Raw genomic sequence first — 17841 nt, 5'->3', positions numbered from 1 at the left:
CTACGATTCCTTTTCTATCCAAATGTCATCACACCCTTCATGGGTGAAAAATTTCAAGTAAACCCAATCGTCAATATTAAATTCAATCTCTCCTCTTATAGCATATCACCATAAGACTTTTGTCGACTTTGAGCTGTTTTGAACCTCTCTCGAATAAGTTGAACCTTTTCCATAGCCTCATTTACCAACTTCGTCCATATTAAAGCGACCTCACCAACTTTAAACCAATAAATAGGAGACCTACATCTCCTACCATAGAGAGCTTAAAATGGTGCCATCCCAATACTAGAATGATATTTATTGTTATAAGTAAACTCGATCTAAGACAAATGGTCATCCCAATTACTTCTGGGAGACCATGATCATATATTTAATCCTTCAAATCAGTGATTTGATAACCAATTGAAGTTCATTAAAGGAGATAGTGTGCATTAATCCAAAGTAGGCTGCAGACTTGGAATTTCTTAAGTCATTGTCTTAACTCCAACTCGAAATTAAATCATATTAGTTAACTTAGTTTACTTTGAATAATGCATTGCTTAGAATCATTCATCAACCTTTCTGGAAACACGTGCTTTAAATTATTGTTGTTGAAAAAATTGAATACCTTCTAATCTCATGTCTTTATGGGTACGACATTCGATTCTTAAAAAGATCTACTTTATTACCTGCATAACCACGTACACTTGCATGTGCGTTTGGACACAACAATTATTCGGTGCCGTTTCCGGGGACTTTAGAATTAGAATTTATTTTATTTACCTAGTTTATGAGTTTATTATTAAGTTTTGATAAATTTATCTTAGCTATTGGTTATTGCAGGTAGCTTTTGGACATCAAACTCAAAGGTGATCATGAGCTTGTAGAGCCATTCGTTGAATCAAAATGAGTCTTTCACTACTAGAGAAGGTGAGCACCTTTTTTTGTATCATAGCCTTCTAGTTGAAGTCGAACCAACAACACTTGTAGCAATGGCAGGGATGACAATTCGTTAAATGGCAATCCCATGCACAACTAATGTCACTTCACGTTTTCAAAAACAAGCTACTGGTGGTAGGTATAAGTTGAAACAGAATATGGTGCAACTATTGCACACTAATGGACAGTTTATTAGCTTACTTCATGAGGACCCAGAAGTGCACATTCAGAACTTCCTCAAAATTTGTTACACATACACTCCAACTGGAGTATCCCCTTATTATGTGACACTCACCTTATTAACCTTCTCTCTATTAGGGGAAGCAAGAATATGGTTGAAATCGGAGCCAGTGAACTCTATTACTTCATGGGATGATCTAGCTTGAATTTTTTTATATGGTTCTTTCCATATGGAAAAATAACCAAGCTTACGAGTGATATACTGAGTTTTAAGTAGAAAAGAGAGGAGGATTTATACCAGGCATGAGATATATCCAAATCATTACTACCGAGGTGTCCACACCATCATCAAGCAAACGAAGTCTTGTTCCATAACTTCATTGAGGAATTGGAACCAAAAGCAAAATTTTGTTTGATTCATTTGCAGGTTGACAAGCTTGGGAGAAAACTAATGATGAATTGTTCACTTTGCTGAATAAAATCTCACATGGAAATATTGAGTGAAATGGAGGAGGCGCAAGACCTGCGGTGCAGAAGACTGTTGAATGTTAGAAGTAGATGCAGTTACAACTTAAACTACACATATTCCTGCGATGCAAAATATGATGAACACCCATTTCAGCAATACGTCATTGGGACAATAGCTTTCCCAAGTAAATGCGATACAACATCAACAAATATATTGCAAGGTATGTGGAAGTGGTGAATATGTATGGATTATTATGGAGAAAACCGAGATGCCGTGAATTTTGCAAGTAATGCATAGTGGGTAAGGGGCCACCAAAACTATGGAAACAGTTATAATCCTAGTTGGTGGACCATTTAAATTTTTCATAGGGAAGAAACTTAAATTAGGCACAGGGAAAAAATCAATATCTACCACAAGGTAATGGGAAAAGTTATCAACAGCAAGGCCAAAAAGTTAATTAAAGTGGCCAGCAACGAAACATGAGTACTAAGGAGATGTTGAAGAAGATCATTGGTTGAGCAGGCTAGAGTGACTACAAATATGGATAAGATAGTTGTTGATTCGAGAAACAATCAATTGGCGACACAAAATTTAGAAAAGCATTCGGGTTTGCTAGTTCGAAAACTCATGCCCTCAAAGGGGTTTACCAAGTAAAACAAATCCTAACTTGAGGCGGTTGAATGTTTTGGGTACTTGTAGTGGGCTGCAATTGGAGGAGTTGGCTCCGAAAAAAGAGAAACAATGAAACGGTGATAGGAGAAAAGAAATGTAGTGAAAGTTGACAAGGTACTTTTAAGGAAATAGTACAATCCAAAGTGAAACCATGTCCATCATTTACTCAAAATTTCAAAATGCAGAGCGAGGATGAATGCTTTGGTAAGTATATTTTTCTTCTCAAACAAGCTTACATTAATATGCCTCTTGTTGATGTTTTGCAGGGAATACCGAGGTATGCAAAATATGTGAAGGAGATTGTAGCGAACAAAAGGAGGCTAACATAATATGAAACAGTGGAAGTTACTGAAGAGTGTTGTTCCAGGATTCAAAATAGGCTACCTACTATGCTAAAGGATCCGTAGAGTTTAACAGTTCAGATCACTATAAGGCAAAGCATTCTTTCCCGAGAATTGTGTGATGTAGGTGCAAGCATTAATCATATGCCAACATCTATGTACAAGAAATTGAGGTCGGGTAACCCTAATCCCACTACCATTATCTTACAATTGGCATATCAATCAGTAGCTAGGCTAGAAGGTGTTGTGGAAGATGTTTTGGTCCAAGTGGGATCATTGATATTTTCAGTTGATTTTGTTGTGTTAAATTTTAAGCCTGGCCTTGAGGTAATATTCATTCTTAGCAGACATTTTTTTCCACTAGGTGAGCCCTAATAGATGTAGTTATATGTTAGTGAACGATGAGGGCTCACGATAATGTTTTTGTCTTTGACGTGTACCGAGCACTGAAATTGTTGGTTGTGTATAAAGAGTTGTCGACTGTAATGGTGATAGATCTTGTGTTAGAAGCTCATTACATTTCATCAAGAGATCCACTAGAGCGAGTGGTGATGGGCCATCAAATCTATAATTATGTTGAGGCATATGAATTAGTACTGTTTTTATGTGTCTAGTGTGGGAATATCAAAAGACAACTGGGAACCTTTGAATAGGGTATTGGGTCCTCCACCCAAGCCATAAATTGAAGAATCACCCAAGCTAGATCTAAAAGCAATTCCATTACATCTGAGGTATGCATTTTTAGATATGATAAAACCTTATCTGTGATTCTTTCTATAGATTTTTCTAAATTACAAGTTGAAACGTCTTTAACAATTCTATAAAAAAAGAAAAGGAGTCAATTGTTGGCAGATGTCCAACATACACGGGATCAACACGACACTTTGCATACATAAAATATATATGGAAGAAATCCATAAGCCGAGTTTACAACACCAACGTCACCTGAATCTTTTCATGAAAGATGTAGTGCGTAAAGAGGGAATCTTTAAAGTGGTTAGATGTAGAAATGGTATACCCAATATAATAGCAACTGGGTAAGCCCGATACAATGTGTGCTTAAGAAAGGTGGCTTGACTGTGGTAGCAAACGACAAGAATGAACTAATCCCCACTAGGACAGTCACTGGATGGTGAGTTTGCATGGATTATCGTAAGTTGAACGAGGCCACCAAAAAATATCACTACCCAGTTCCCTTAATTGACCAGATGTTGGATATGTTAGCAGGGCAGGAATACTATTATTTTCTGGATGGTTCCTCGAGCTACGACCAGATTGTTATTGCACCGGAGAACCAAGAGAAGGGTACCTTCACCTTTCCATATGGCATATATTTTTTTAAGTGTATTCCTTTTGGACTTTGTAATGCACCATCCACATTTTAGAGATGTATGATGGCAATCTTTCACAATATGGTGGAGGATTTTGTTGAAGTGTTAATGCACAAGTTCTCGGTAATCGGTGAGTCTTTTAATCTATCTTTGTGAAATCTTGACAAGGTCTTTGCTCGATGTGAGGAAACAAATCGTGTGTTGAATTGGGAGAAGTGTCATTTCCTAGTTTGAGAAGGCATTGTGTTGGGTCATAAAGTCTAGAAGAGCAGATTGGATGTTGTTAGAGCCAAGGTAGAGGTATTGAAAAATTGCCACCTCCGATCTTAGTAAAATGTATTAGAAGTTTCCTTGTGCATGCTAGAGGAGGCTCTTCAAGGATTTCTCCAAGAACACTAGACCTTTGTGTAGTCTGTTAGAGAAGGAGGTGAAATTTGTACTTGATGAAAGTTATCTGAGAGCCTTTGAGTTGCTGAAGAAGAACCTAATTGAAGATCCTATCTTAATTTCTCCTACTTGGGACTTACCATTTAAGCTAATGTGTTATGCAAGTGATATAGAAATTGGTTCGGTGTTGGCCTAGAGAAAAGAGAAAGTGTTTCACTCTATTTATTATACCACCAAGACCCTCGACATTACACAATCTAATTAAACAGTTATAGAGAATGAGATGTTTTCTTTAGTATTTGCCTTCAGCAAGTTCAGATCATATTTAGTCGGTACTAAAGTTATTGTTTACACCGATCATGCTACAATCAGGTACCTATTTAACAAAAAAGATGCAAAACCAACGCTTATTAGATGGATCCTACTACTCTAAGAGTCTGATCTGCAAATCAGGGATAGAAAGGGCACGGAAAACCAAATTGCTGACCATTTGTCAGGATTGCAGGATTCATCACATGTGCAAAATAAAGGGTGAATTCATGAGAAGTTTCCTGATGAGCAGTTGTTAGCTTTGGAAATTGCTCAAGTGCCTTGGTATGCAGATATTGTAAACCTTTTGGTAAGTGGATGGTTCCCACCTGGTGCATGTACGCACCTGAAGAAAAATTTGAGCCATGATGTTGGTTCTACATATGCAATGAGCCTTTCTTATTTAAGTAGGCACTAGACCAAGTAGTGATAAGATGTATAGCAGAGAATGAGGTGAGGCATGTGTTTGAGAGTTTTCATTTTTCACCATATAGAGGCCACCATGGAGGGGAGCATACAACGCCTAAGGTATTGCAAGCAGGTTTCTTTTGGCTAACTTTGTTCAAAGATGCTTGAATTTTTGTGAGGGGTTGTGATCAGTGTCAGTGAATGGGAACCATTTTAATAAGACATGAGATGCCATTGATAAATATTCTTTAGGTTGAGATATTTTATGTTCGGGGTATAGACTTTATGGGTCCTTTCCCTACTTCCAATGGAAATCAGTACATTCTGGTGGCAGTTGACTATGTGGCAAAGTGGGTCCATGTTGTCACTTTACCCACGAATGATGCAAAGGTTGTGGTGAAGTTCATCAAGAAGCATATATTCACTAGGTTTGGAATTCCAAGAGCTATAACCAGCAATGGTGGTAAGCAAGGTAGCTACAAACTATCATCCTTAGACTAGCGGCCATGTAGAGGTGTCGAATTGAGAGGTTAAGAAGATCCTGCAAAAGACTGTGAAGGCACAGTGAAAGGATTGTGCTGTGAAGCTAGATGATATATTGTGGGCGTACAGAATGGCGTATAAGACACCAATAGAAACTTCTCCCTATATCACAGGTGTTTGAGAAAGCATGCCATCTTCTGACGGAATGTGAGCACCCGACTTAATAGGCTATAAAGACATTAAATTTTGATCCTATGTTTTCTAGCAAGAAGAGAAAAGGACAATTGCACAGGCTTGAGGAATTCCGGCTCCACGCCTATGAAAAGGTAAAGTTGTATAACGATAAAGCAAAAAACTGGCAGGAAAAGAATTTGTCTCACACACCTTTAGGCCAAGACATCTGGACTTACTATTTGATTAGAGATTGAAGTTATTAACAAAAAAACTTTGGTCAAAGTGGAGCAGACCATTTGAAGTGGTGCGAATGATGAAAAATTGGGATGTAGAGCTAAAGAACTCAAGTTGAATGATGAGTAATTCATGAGCAAGGTTAACCTCCGACATTAAACCAAGTGTGCACGGGAGACAACCCATGATCATGAGCATTAAATAGTTATTTTGTGCCGATTCTTTATTTCAATTTTTAGGACTTAGTTCATTTTCATTCTTTATTGTAATAGTTTTGATATAAAAAAGGAGAGAAAACACAAAATGATTAGTAGAGTCACGACCAAAACTAAGGCGTTGGATGGGAGTCAACCTATCATTTTTCTAAGTTTGGTGTTTTTCTTGAAATTTGCTTGGAAATGGGGATTCGTGTTTGAGCCACGTTGCACAGTTGCCAAGAGATTTTTTTGCTGGGAATTAATTCCCCAGTGCAAAGTAGATGACTCTGTAACAGGACTACATCGCAGATTTGGTCTGCAATTTTGATGTCGATGGGAATTAATTTTTTTGTCTAAAAAATAATGGGGGACCATATTAGGGCCGCGTCACAGATCTCAGGCGTAATTTTGATTTCCACGAGAATATCGTAAAAAATAAGAAGGATTTGTATTGAAGTCACGTCATGAATTTGGTTTAGTATTTTATTTTGCTGGGAATTAAAGTTGGGCTTGACCCAAATCCCCTTTTCCTCTACCAAACTCAATCCCCTTTTAACCCTAATCTTCACTCTTAAATCCCCATTCACTCCCCAAATTTACCCGATCTCCCCTTCACCCCAATGAAAACCCCACGTCCAAATCTGTAACACGGAAGTATCGCATAATCAATCCCTTCTCCATCTCTTCTTCTAAAATCATTCAGGTATGTCTCGCACTACTTCTTCTCCATTCTAACTGTCTTCAAGCACTGTCCTTCTTGTGGGCTTGGAGTGTTTTGGAAGTGTGTTTGAAATTGTGGGTGTGTACTGATTCTCAATGTGTAAGGTGTTGTTCTTATCTATATTTATTGATTACAATTGCGGAGGTTTGATTTGGGTTGTGAATTCGTACATGATTCATGTGTGTGGATATATGTGTGCATTACATGATGTGTAGGCATTCTTGTGAAGCACTTTGTTACTGTTGAGCGTGGTTGGGCATGGAGTTTTTATTTCACCATGGTAATCAAATATTGCAAACATTAGCGGGGTGAAAATGTATTGTTGATTTTAGTGGTGGCAGAAACTATGTGTGGGTGTAAATGTGTACGTCAAATTTTCTACCTTGTTCTACTCGCCATATGTTGAAAATACCGTTAGGGAAGTCAGAGTACCGTAATTTTAGCGTATGTAGTACACACGGGTAAGTGTGGGGTGGTCCTTATTAGCCACGCCTCTTGATTATCATGGGAATTTTTGTGGGCTGAGTTGCCATTGTATTTTGTTCTTTTTATGGCAAGTAAACAAGTGAAGTACTCATAGAATGGGTGAAGAGGTGGCCTCCTTGAGCCAGAGAAAGAGACTTTGGAGTAGGTGGACTGTACCTCCCCCACTGATAGTCCCTCATGGGAAAACACGTTACTTTGGCTTAAAGGCGGCAACCAAGGAAGGCAAGAATCGGTGGAAGAATCACAGTGAAGCTAAATACTTCTTTGATGTGTGCATCGATCGTGACAATCTAACTAGGGACTTTCCCTAGATTATGAGGCAGATTTAGGAAATCCATATGAAATTCATTTTTGCTTAGCCGATGGAGTGAAACTTGCATGTGGTTCATTAGTTTTGTGCTAATAAGGTGACATGGTTGCGATCTCATTTTGTGAAAGTGGGAGGGGTTGGTGTTACTCTCACACAACAGTAATAAAGTTTGATGGCTCCAATTTTAAACAATCTTCTTTCTTTCACTAATACAGAGAAAGGGAACAAAGTGAGTATCACATAGGCAGGGGATACTCCATTTCAAGTGTACATGTCACTGATTTTGAGAAAGCTTTGAATGTGCACTTTTAGGTCCTCATAAGATAAACTAGTAATCTTTCCAGTGTGCAATAATTGTACCATATTCTGTTTTAACAAAATCTACCACCATCAGGTGGGTTCTAACACTTGACATAACATTAGTTATGTGTGGTATTTCCACATTAGGGACTGTCATCTCTCTCATTGCTACAGGTGCTTCTGGTTCAATTTCGACTAGCGGGATAGTGTACGCAAAAAGTACTTGTCTTCTTTGGTGGTGAAAGATTCGTTCCAATTCAGCGAATGGTTCTATAAGCTCCTTATCACCTTCCAGCTTGACGTATGGAAACAACCTTCAATAAAGGACAACTAAGATCAAGTAGTCAGCATTTGAACAATAAACTTAGAGACTAGATAAATCAAATAATTCCTAATTCTAAAAGTCTCCGACAGCGACGCAAAAAACTTGTTGCGTCCAAATGCACACACAACTATACACAGTCATGCAAGTAATAAAGTAGTTCTTTTTAAGAGTTGTATGTCACAGTCACAGAGAATTAAGATTAGATAATATCTAATTTTTCCAATAGCAGTAATTTAAAGAAAGTGTGTGAAGAAACATGGATGATTATTTATAATTGAGCAATTTTTTCAAAAGTAAACTAAATTATCAAATACTAATTCAATTTAAGGTGGAGCTTAAACCATGACTTAGGAAATTCCAGGGTTGCAGCCTACTTAGAAGTCATGCATAGTATCTTCTATTATGGACTTCAATTGGTTATCAAAATCAGTGATTTATAGGGTTAACTGTATGATGATGGTCTCCCAACCTCTAATTGCCTACTACAATTGACAGACTAACTACATCATTGAACGGGGATAGACTAAACCAATTGTCAAGCATTACGATTTCATCTTATTTCGTAACCAAGCATGGTTTCTACGCACATCCCTAGATACAAATCAACCCTAGTTTCTAGAGAAGATCATGCTCCTTTTGACCCATGCCCTATCCTCATATTCCTCTCCCGAGTTCAATTTGGGCAATAAGTTTATATCAATGGTGGCCAGTCACGCCATACTAAATCAAGAACAAAAAAGCAATTTATACAATAACCAATATCAATCCATAAAATTCAACACTACACAATCATTTGTAGCCACAACCATGGAATAATCTATTTAGCTACACATAATTTGATTCTCAATCTTTAAATGTTTAAAAATCAGAAGAAAATTCAATAGATGTAAATAGTATGAATGAACCCTTAAAATTGAAGTACAAATTCGTCCAAGTCGCCGTTATCCAAAAACTAGAAAAAGAATGATTAAAATAATAAAACCCAAGTCTACTTATAGTTTGGGAAAAGTCAGCCAAAACCTTGCTTGTAGGGTCCGTGACGCGGGGTCAATACAGACCTCCCTTGCTTCCTAAAGTCCTCCTCTCCATTACATGGAGAAGATACATAGTCCTCTCTCTCACCCACTCTCGATTCAAAAAGAATTAATTTTCTCTCCTCGACACAGAGAGGATACGGAGTTATGTTTTTTTCACTTTGAACTTCTTTTAGATCCTTTGACACTTGTCATGTATGCTTTTGTGATCAGACCAACCTTCGCTTCACGTACTGCCAGCCTTTTTCTCTTGCTTCTCAACCTACAGCTACTAATCACACTGGTTAATCACAGTGTAGTAACAAGACCTAAACATTATCACTATAATGGGAATTTTTCCTCAAACTTAGCTGAACTATGGGTTTTATTTGGATTCTAGGCATTTAAATATGCCTAAGATCACTTGCTTATCATCCATGCCCTTAGTAGTAAGCATCGAGCAATCTGTCATCTTTTGACCACTCTTTCCACAACTAAAGCAACCATATGTACCTGCTAATCATTTTCTTGGGTGATTCTTACCACACTTTTCACAAGCGGGAATAGAAGGTCCATTACCATCACCTCATTGAGGCTTAGTATTAGACACCCTCTCTTTGTTGAACTTAGGAGCCAAAATAATAGAAGAACCTTATTAGGAAAACCTTTGCTAGAATTTAGAACGACCATGTCCACCTGACTTAGAATGAGAAAAGTCACCATCACCGGTCCTTGCCCTCTTGGACTCCCTAGACTTCTCCTTTAGATTTTCCTCTTCAATTTGATGGGCATGTGTCATCAAATAATAGATAGTTATCTCCTTAATTAGCATTGTGGTACGACATACTTTGACCACAATTTTGGACACACCCAACAAAAACTTACTCATCATTGCCCTAGAGTCGACAACAACAGTCACAACATACTTAGCCAATTGAGAAAACATCAAAGCATACTCTATCACACTCATATTTCCTTGACAAAGGTTAATGAACTCAAGAACCTTTGCTTCACTCATCTAAGGAAGAAATAAACGATCAAGAAAGGCCCCTGTGAATTTTTCCCAATCAAGAGGACCCACATCAATAGCCCTCTCTTCCTCCTATTATTTGAATAAAACCTTAGCAACACCCTTATGTTGATAAGCAGGTAATTCTGCCTTTTCCATGAGTGATACTCCCATAATTTCCACTATATTATACACCTCATCAATGAACGCTTGAGGATCCTCAGAAACTTTCAACCCATGAAAGTCCAGGGGATTCATCCTAGTGAAGTCACTTACCCTTATCACCACCATACCCATATTTGGGTTCATGGGAACAACTGCATCTCTATTAGCTTGGGCCTTCATACCTTGAGCCAACACTTGGAAAATGGCTCCAAATTCGGCATGAGTCACTTTCTCGGCTAAAGGGTAATTGGGGCTTGAGGAACCTTGGGCACCATATTATTGCTTGCATTCCTTCTCACATAAGTTCTTCAGGGAGCCATATCTCAAAAAGTGTTGGACAAGAATTAGAAGAAGGATAGATCTAGAGATAAACTCTATGGCACGACTTTAGAGTAGTGAAAAAAGTGAAGTTTCCTAAATGCTTTGCAGCCCCTATTCATAAATGTAGTGTGCTTCACACTTATGAACAAAAATCTACTTGTCGCAGCTTGACGAACATCCAAGGACCTTTTCTAAAACCTTATGCTCTAAATATCAAGTTTCTCATGACCCAAAGCACACCCTAGATGTGGCATGTCGTATAAGATCCCCGAAAGGCCCTAAACAAGACACTTGGCATGCATACAATAACATATAATAGAAAATATAAAGATTTAAGTAGAAAGTCCCATATCTAAATGAGTTTGACAAAAAAGCGTAAGTTTAATCATATGTCCATACAAGCCAATCAAATAGATCAAAAGACTGGTTAGGAAGTAACCCATACACCACGTACAATGTCTAAAAACTAAATACATAAGAAAGCATAATAAAGGTGGCATGGTCCTCAAAAAGGAGGACTAGCCAAGTCTTTGAGTGATCAAGAAATCACCTAGCCATGAGCATGAGGAGAAAGAGCGTTGGACCCTACATTATTAAATAATGTAGGCGTGCACATATGCATTAGTACATGAAATGTACTCAGTATGAGAGAAATGAAAAAATTTATAAACATGATCATATGAGGTCATTTAAAAAATATATGCATGATCAAGCTAAAACATTGTAAATCTTTTTAAGATAAATCATAAATCGTGAACATGCTCAGTGCATCTTTAAATCATATTGAAAGCCTTTATAAAACCTTTGAAAGAACTTAGTTCATTTGGTGAGATATTTACCATTAACCGACATAGACCATGTGAGTTATAACATGGAATCTGGTGTCTTACTCCTACATCGAAAAGAGATGTCCTACTTGCCAAGGTAAGGACCATAACTTCTCGCTTAGGTTGAATTACTATCTTAGTCACTTACGACTATCCTACATGAGCACGAAGTTAGAGAAAAAGAGATTGATACTAGAGACCCGTCCTCTACTAACGGGAAAACCTCCATCTAAATATCCCTTTGGTGCTAAATGAAATCCCAACAGAATTAGTCATAAACATATTTATAGCATCATACTCTTAAAGGCACAATTAAACTACTAATTCAATCATATGTAATCATAGTGTAGCTCTTTTAGATCATGATTCATACATATTTGAGAAAACCTTTCACAATAATGATTTCATAATATGTGACAAAACCTTTCATATTTCAATGATACTTAGCTCATAAACATCTTTAGTTCATAAATATCATTTTAATAAAACATGCATTGCTTTCATAAAATCATACTTCATAAATTCATAAGTTTTCTTTATAAACTATTCATCATAAATCAAGTAAAATGCATGTGTCCATATGAAATCAATTGAAAATTATGTAATTGAATCAAATAATACATAATAAGATTAAAATCAAATAGCTAAATCATAATAAATTGGATCCATGCAGAATTGTATGAAACCCTAACAAAATTTGGGTGAAAATTGAATTGGAGATTGAGATTATTTTGGGACCCAATGGATGAATGGAATCCATTGGTGAATTCTCACATACCTTGATATCAAAGCCCTAAGAATTTGGATAAGAAACCTTCAAGCTTGATGAAACCCTGAGATTCTTCCTTGAGAGGATTTGTAGAAGATGACTTAGGAGTTTTGAGGGGTTTTGTGAGTAAATGAGAGGGATAGAGATTAATTTGATGGGTAAAAAAGGTTATAGGGTTTTTTAAAGGGCCAAAATGATGTAGTTTAGGGGTTAGGTAGGGCTCAGGGCGTGACAAAAGTGTCACGACCTAAAGTATACCCTAGGCTTAACATGGCGTATAGACTCCCGAAAGTCCCCACATAAGACACTTATCATACATCATACAACATAATAGAAACAACCATTTAGAAGTCACATTCTTATATCATAAAAGAGTTTGACAAAGAGGAAGTCTAACATAGTCTCACCAAGTGATCTATTACATCAAAAGGACGTGATTGAGACATAACTCATACATCACATACAAATTCTAAAAACTGCAATAAAAAAAGAAATTAGAGTGTCCCGATCCTCGTCACATGAGGACTTACCAATCATCAAGTGCCAAAAGAGACCAACTAGCCACAAGTGTGAGAGGTAGGAGAGTCGGACCATACATTAATGGAACAATTTAGGCACAAGTATGCATTAGTACATGAAATGTACTAAGTATGATAGCAATGCATAAAAATTATGAAATCGTGCTAAAAAGGACTATACATGATATGCAATGACCAAGCTAAAGCATAAGAAAAAGGTCTAGAATCATAAGTCATAATCATGGTCAATGCAAGCTTAACATATTAAAACACTTTGTGAAATGCTTTCGAAAGTAACTTAGTTCATTACTGTAGGAAATTTACCATTAACCGACATAGACCATGAGATCTAAAACATGGAATATGGTTTCTATCCCAAACCAAAAAGACATGTCCTTACTTGCCAAGGTAAGAACCATGAGTCTGAGCTAAAGTGGATCCACTAGCTGATGTCTATATGAGACAATCCTATGGTGGTGGCACATAGCTATGGGACTTAGGGATTTCTACTAAAGGTCCACGGACGTTGAATGGAAACCTTAATCCCAAAACCATGCCTGATGCTAAGTGAAATCCCACATAATTATCATTACTCATAATCATATTATCATCCATGGAGAGGCACAATTAAGCAACCAATCCAAGCTAAAGTTCATTTAGAATAGCTCCTAAAACTTGATTCAACTTAGGTGAGAAAAACTTTCAACCTCATGAATCCTTGTGTGGAAAACCTTTCACAGTTCTGTTCTTAGTATTATGTGAGAATATCTTTCACAACAACATTGATCTTTACTCTCAAAGCATCCTCAAAACATTTACATCAACTTCATAAAAACATGCATATTTTCATAAATTCATATTTCATAGTTCATAAGCTATATCATGTGTTCATAGTCAAAAATCGTGGATCATGCATGGGTTCATATAAATTCAACATAAAATCATGTTATTGGTTCAATTCATGCATTAATTGATAGAAAACAATCAATTGAATCATAATTGAAACGAACCCATGAAGATTGGATAAAACCTAACTTTAAGTTGATAATATAACTTGTAAAATTAGATGATCTTGGCAACCCTTGAAAGAAGGACTCCATAGGTGAATACTAACATACCTTAATGATCAAAGCCCAAAAGTTATGGCGAAGAATATCTTGAAGTGAAACCCTATCTTCTTCTTCCTTAGCTTTAGAGAGAAAATTTTGAGAATGAACTTGGAAGGAAAATTCTTATTTAGGGGAATGATTTTGACTAGGTAGCTTTAGGAATTAAATCACTTATATACAGCTAAAAATAAGGGTTAAAACTACATAGCTTAGGTATTAAAAAAATAGGGAAAGACTAAAATAGTCTGAGTTAAAAAGCTGATGGGTGACCTATATGGCACCTAAATGAGTTGTACAACCCTTTACTGGTTGTTTAGGGAGCCATCCAGGTGACCCCAAATCTTGGCAGCCTTAAACGGCCATGCCACTTTCCCCTAAACATACAGTTAACCTAAACGGGCCATTTAGGCTTCCTTTAAGGGTTCATGACTTATTTTAGGCCTGTGGACCTGCTCGTTAACCCACTTTAACCTTTTTCAAAGCTCAAGGTGTTACACTATCTCCCCCTTGGGAACATTTATCCTCGAACGGAACTCAAGCAAACACAAAGAGAGTAGGAGAGAAGCTAACAACCCAACATGAATGTAATTTAATCAAAATCCACATATTTGAGGAAAAATTGACTCCAAGCTAAAACATACTCAACATCATTTCATAAAACATACATGCATGCAAAGGGAGGTATGAGAACGACTAAGACACATGAATCCAAAAGAATGAACCATGAGGAGCCCTCAAACTAGAGTATTATCGGAGGGAAAGGGATGAGGATATCGGGATATCATATCGACCTCTGTCTCCCAAGTAGCACCCTCAACCATTTGATTCCTCCACAACACCTTTACGGATGTTATTCCTTGTTTCTCAACTTTTAAACTTATCGGTCAAAAATATCAACCAGAACTTCGTCATATGAAAGGCTTTCCTTTATACCAAGACTCCAATACACTTCTTCAATAAGGACACGTGGAAAACCGGATGCACCGATGATAAATCATTAGGCAAATCAAGATCATAAGCAACCTTGCCAATATGTCTCAACACTTGATAAGGACCAACATAACGGGGACTAAGCTTCCCTTTCTTACCAAACCTCATGACACCCCTCATAGGTGAAATCTTCAAGTAAACCCAATCATCAACAATGAATTCAAGATCTTCTCTTCTTCTAACATTGGCATACGAATTTTGTCGACTTTGAGCTGTTTTAACCCTTTCTCTAAGGAGTCAAACTTTTTCCATGGCCTCATACACTAATTCGGGCCCTATCAAAGCAACCTCACAAACTTCAAACCAGCCTATAGGAGATTTACACCTCCTACCATAAAAGGCTTAATTGGAGCAATATCAATACGTGAAGGATAGCTATTATTATATGCAAACTAAATCAAAGGCAAGTGATCATCCCAATTACACTTGAAGTCAATCACACAAGCTCTCGAAATATCTTCTAAAGTTTGAATGTACGCTTTGCTTGCCAATCGGTTTGAGGATGAAAGGTTGTTCTAAGCTTGACACGAGTACCAAAACCTTTTTTGGAAAGACTTCCAAAATTAAGAAGTAAATTGGGTACCACGATCAGAGATAATTGATAGGGCACTCCATACAACCTAACCATTTCCTTTAGATACAACCTTGCATAATCTTCCGCCGAATAAGAAACTTTAACGGGAATGAAATGAACCAACTTCGTCATATGATCCACAATAACCGAAGTCGAATCATATTGCCATGTGGTGTGGGGTAAACCAACAATAAAGTCCATGTTCAAATCTTCCCACTTCCAAGTAGGAATGCTAATATCTTGGGACAAACTTCTCATAATTTAAAGCTCAACTTTTACTTGTTGACAATTAGGGCACTTAGCCACAAATTCTGAAAATCTACTTCTTTATCCCATTCCACCAATAGACCTCTTACAAATCACAGTACATATTGGTGGTTCCTATGTGAATGGAAAATCGAGAACTATTGTCTTCCGATAAATTTTTCTCTCTCAAGTCATGGACATTGGGAACACACAAATGACCTTTATATCAAAGAACACCATCTCCCCTTTGGGAGAAAGCCTCAACAGACTTTTTAAGCGTAGCTTCCTTCAACTCAACCAAGATCGGATCAGCACCTAGCTTTGCTTTCATATCCAACAAAAAGATGATGTGCAACCATTATGAACAACTACACCTCCTTCATTGGATTCAACCAACTAAACACCCAATTGGTCAAATCTATGAACATAATGAACTAACTCTTTCTTATCATCCTCAACATTAGCCACACTACTCATTGACAACTGACTTAAGGCATTGTCTACCAAATTGGCTTTGCACTGGTGATAAAGGACACTCATGTCATAGTCCTTCAAAATTTCTAGCCACCTACATTGGAGATGATTTAGAAATATTTACTTGAATACATATTGTAAACTTTTGTGGTCGGTAAAGCTATCAACATGGACACCATACAAAGTCCTCCAAATCTTTAGGGAAAAATTAACCACCGCTAGTTCAAAATCATGGGTAGGATAGTTCTTTTCATGAATCTTGAGTTTCCTTGAATCATAAGCAATGATTTTCCCATGTTTCATCAAAACACAACCAAGACCAACATGTGAAGCATCACAATAAACAATAAAACCATCTGATCCTTCCAGTAGTGTCAGTATAGGAGTCGAAGTGACTCTATCCTTCAACTCTTGGAAACTCTTCTCACAAGCTTCCGACCATAGGAATTTCACCTTCTTTTGAGTCAATTTTGTCAAAGGTGAATACATAGAGGATAATGCTTCCATAGACCTTCTATAATAACCGTGCAAACCTAAAAAAACTCTATCTATCTGAAGCGGACAAAGGTTTAGGCCAATTCTTAGCTGCCTCTATTTTCTTAGGATCGACGTGAATACCTTGACCAGAGATAATGCGACCAAGGAAGGCAGAAAACCTCAACCAAAACTCACATTTATTGAACTTAAGAATATAACTCACGATCCTTGAGAATTTGCAACACAATCCTCAAATGCTCAAAATGCTCCACCTCACTCTGTGAGTAAATCATATCATAAATATACACAATCACAAACATATCAAGGTATTGCTTGAAGACCTTATTCATCAAATCCATAAACACCGCCGCAGCATTAGTCAGACCAAATGACATAACCAAAACTCATAATGACCATACCGAGTTCGAAAGCCATCTTCGGAATGTCACTCTCTTTCAACCCCAATTGGTAATAAATCGACCAGAGGTCAATCTTAGAGAAGAAACTAGCACCTTGGAGTTGATCAGACAAATCAACAATCCTTGGAAGAGGATACTTATTTTTAATGATAACCTTATTCAGTTGTCGGTTATCAATACACATGTGAAGTGAACTATTTTTCTTACGAACAAACAAAATTGAAGCACCCCATGGGGATATACTCAGTTGTATGAAACCCTTATTCAACAAATCTTTCAATTGCTCATTTAATTCCTTATGTTTTGCCGGAGCCATAAGGTAAGGAGCAATAGGGATAGGTTGCATATCTAGGAGGAGGTCAATACGGAAGTCTATTTCCCTTTCAGGAGGAATGTTGGGTAGATCATCGGGAAATACTTTTGGAAACTCATTTACAATAGGGACCAACTCAAGAGTAGGGGTTTCAATATCTATATCCCTAACCTAAAATATTTGCAACCCTTAGAAATCATTTTTCTGGATTTAAGACAAGAAACAAGTTGACCCTTAGGCATAGAATTTCCCCCTTTCCACTTTAGAACGGGCTCATTTGGAAACTGAAACTTAACCACTTGGGTTCTACAATCAACATAAGCATAACAAGAATGGAGTCAATCCATACCTAAAATAACATCAAAATCTAAC

The sequence above is a fragment of the Solanum verrucosum genome, unplaced genomic scaffold, assembly GCF_900185275.1.
Source record: "Solanum verrucosum unplaced genomic scaffold, falcon-dt-bn FXZP01000207.1, whole genome shotgun sequence".
Taxonomy (NCBI): domain Eukaryota; kingdom Viridiplantae; phylum Streptophyta; class Magnoliopsida; order Solanales; family Solanaceae; genus Solanum; species Solanum verrucosum.
Note: the sequence above shows the minus strand (reverse complement) of the source record.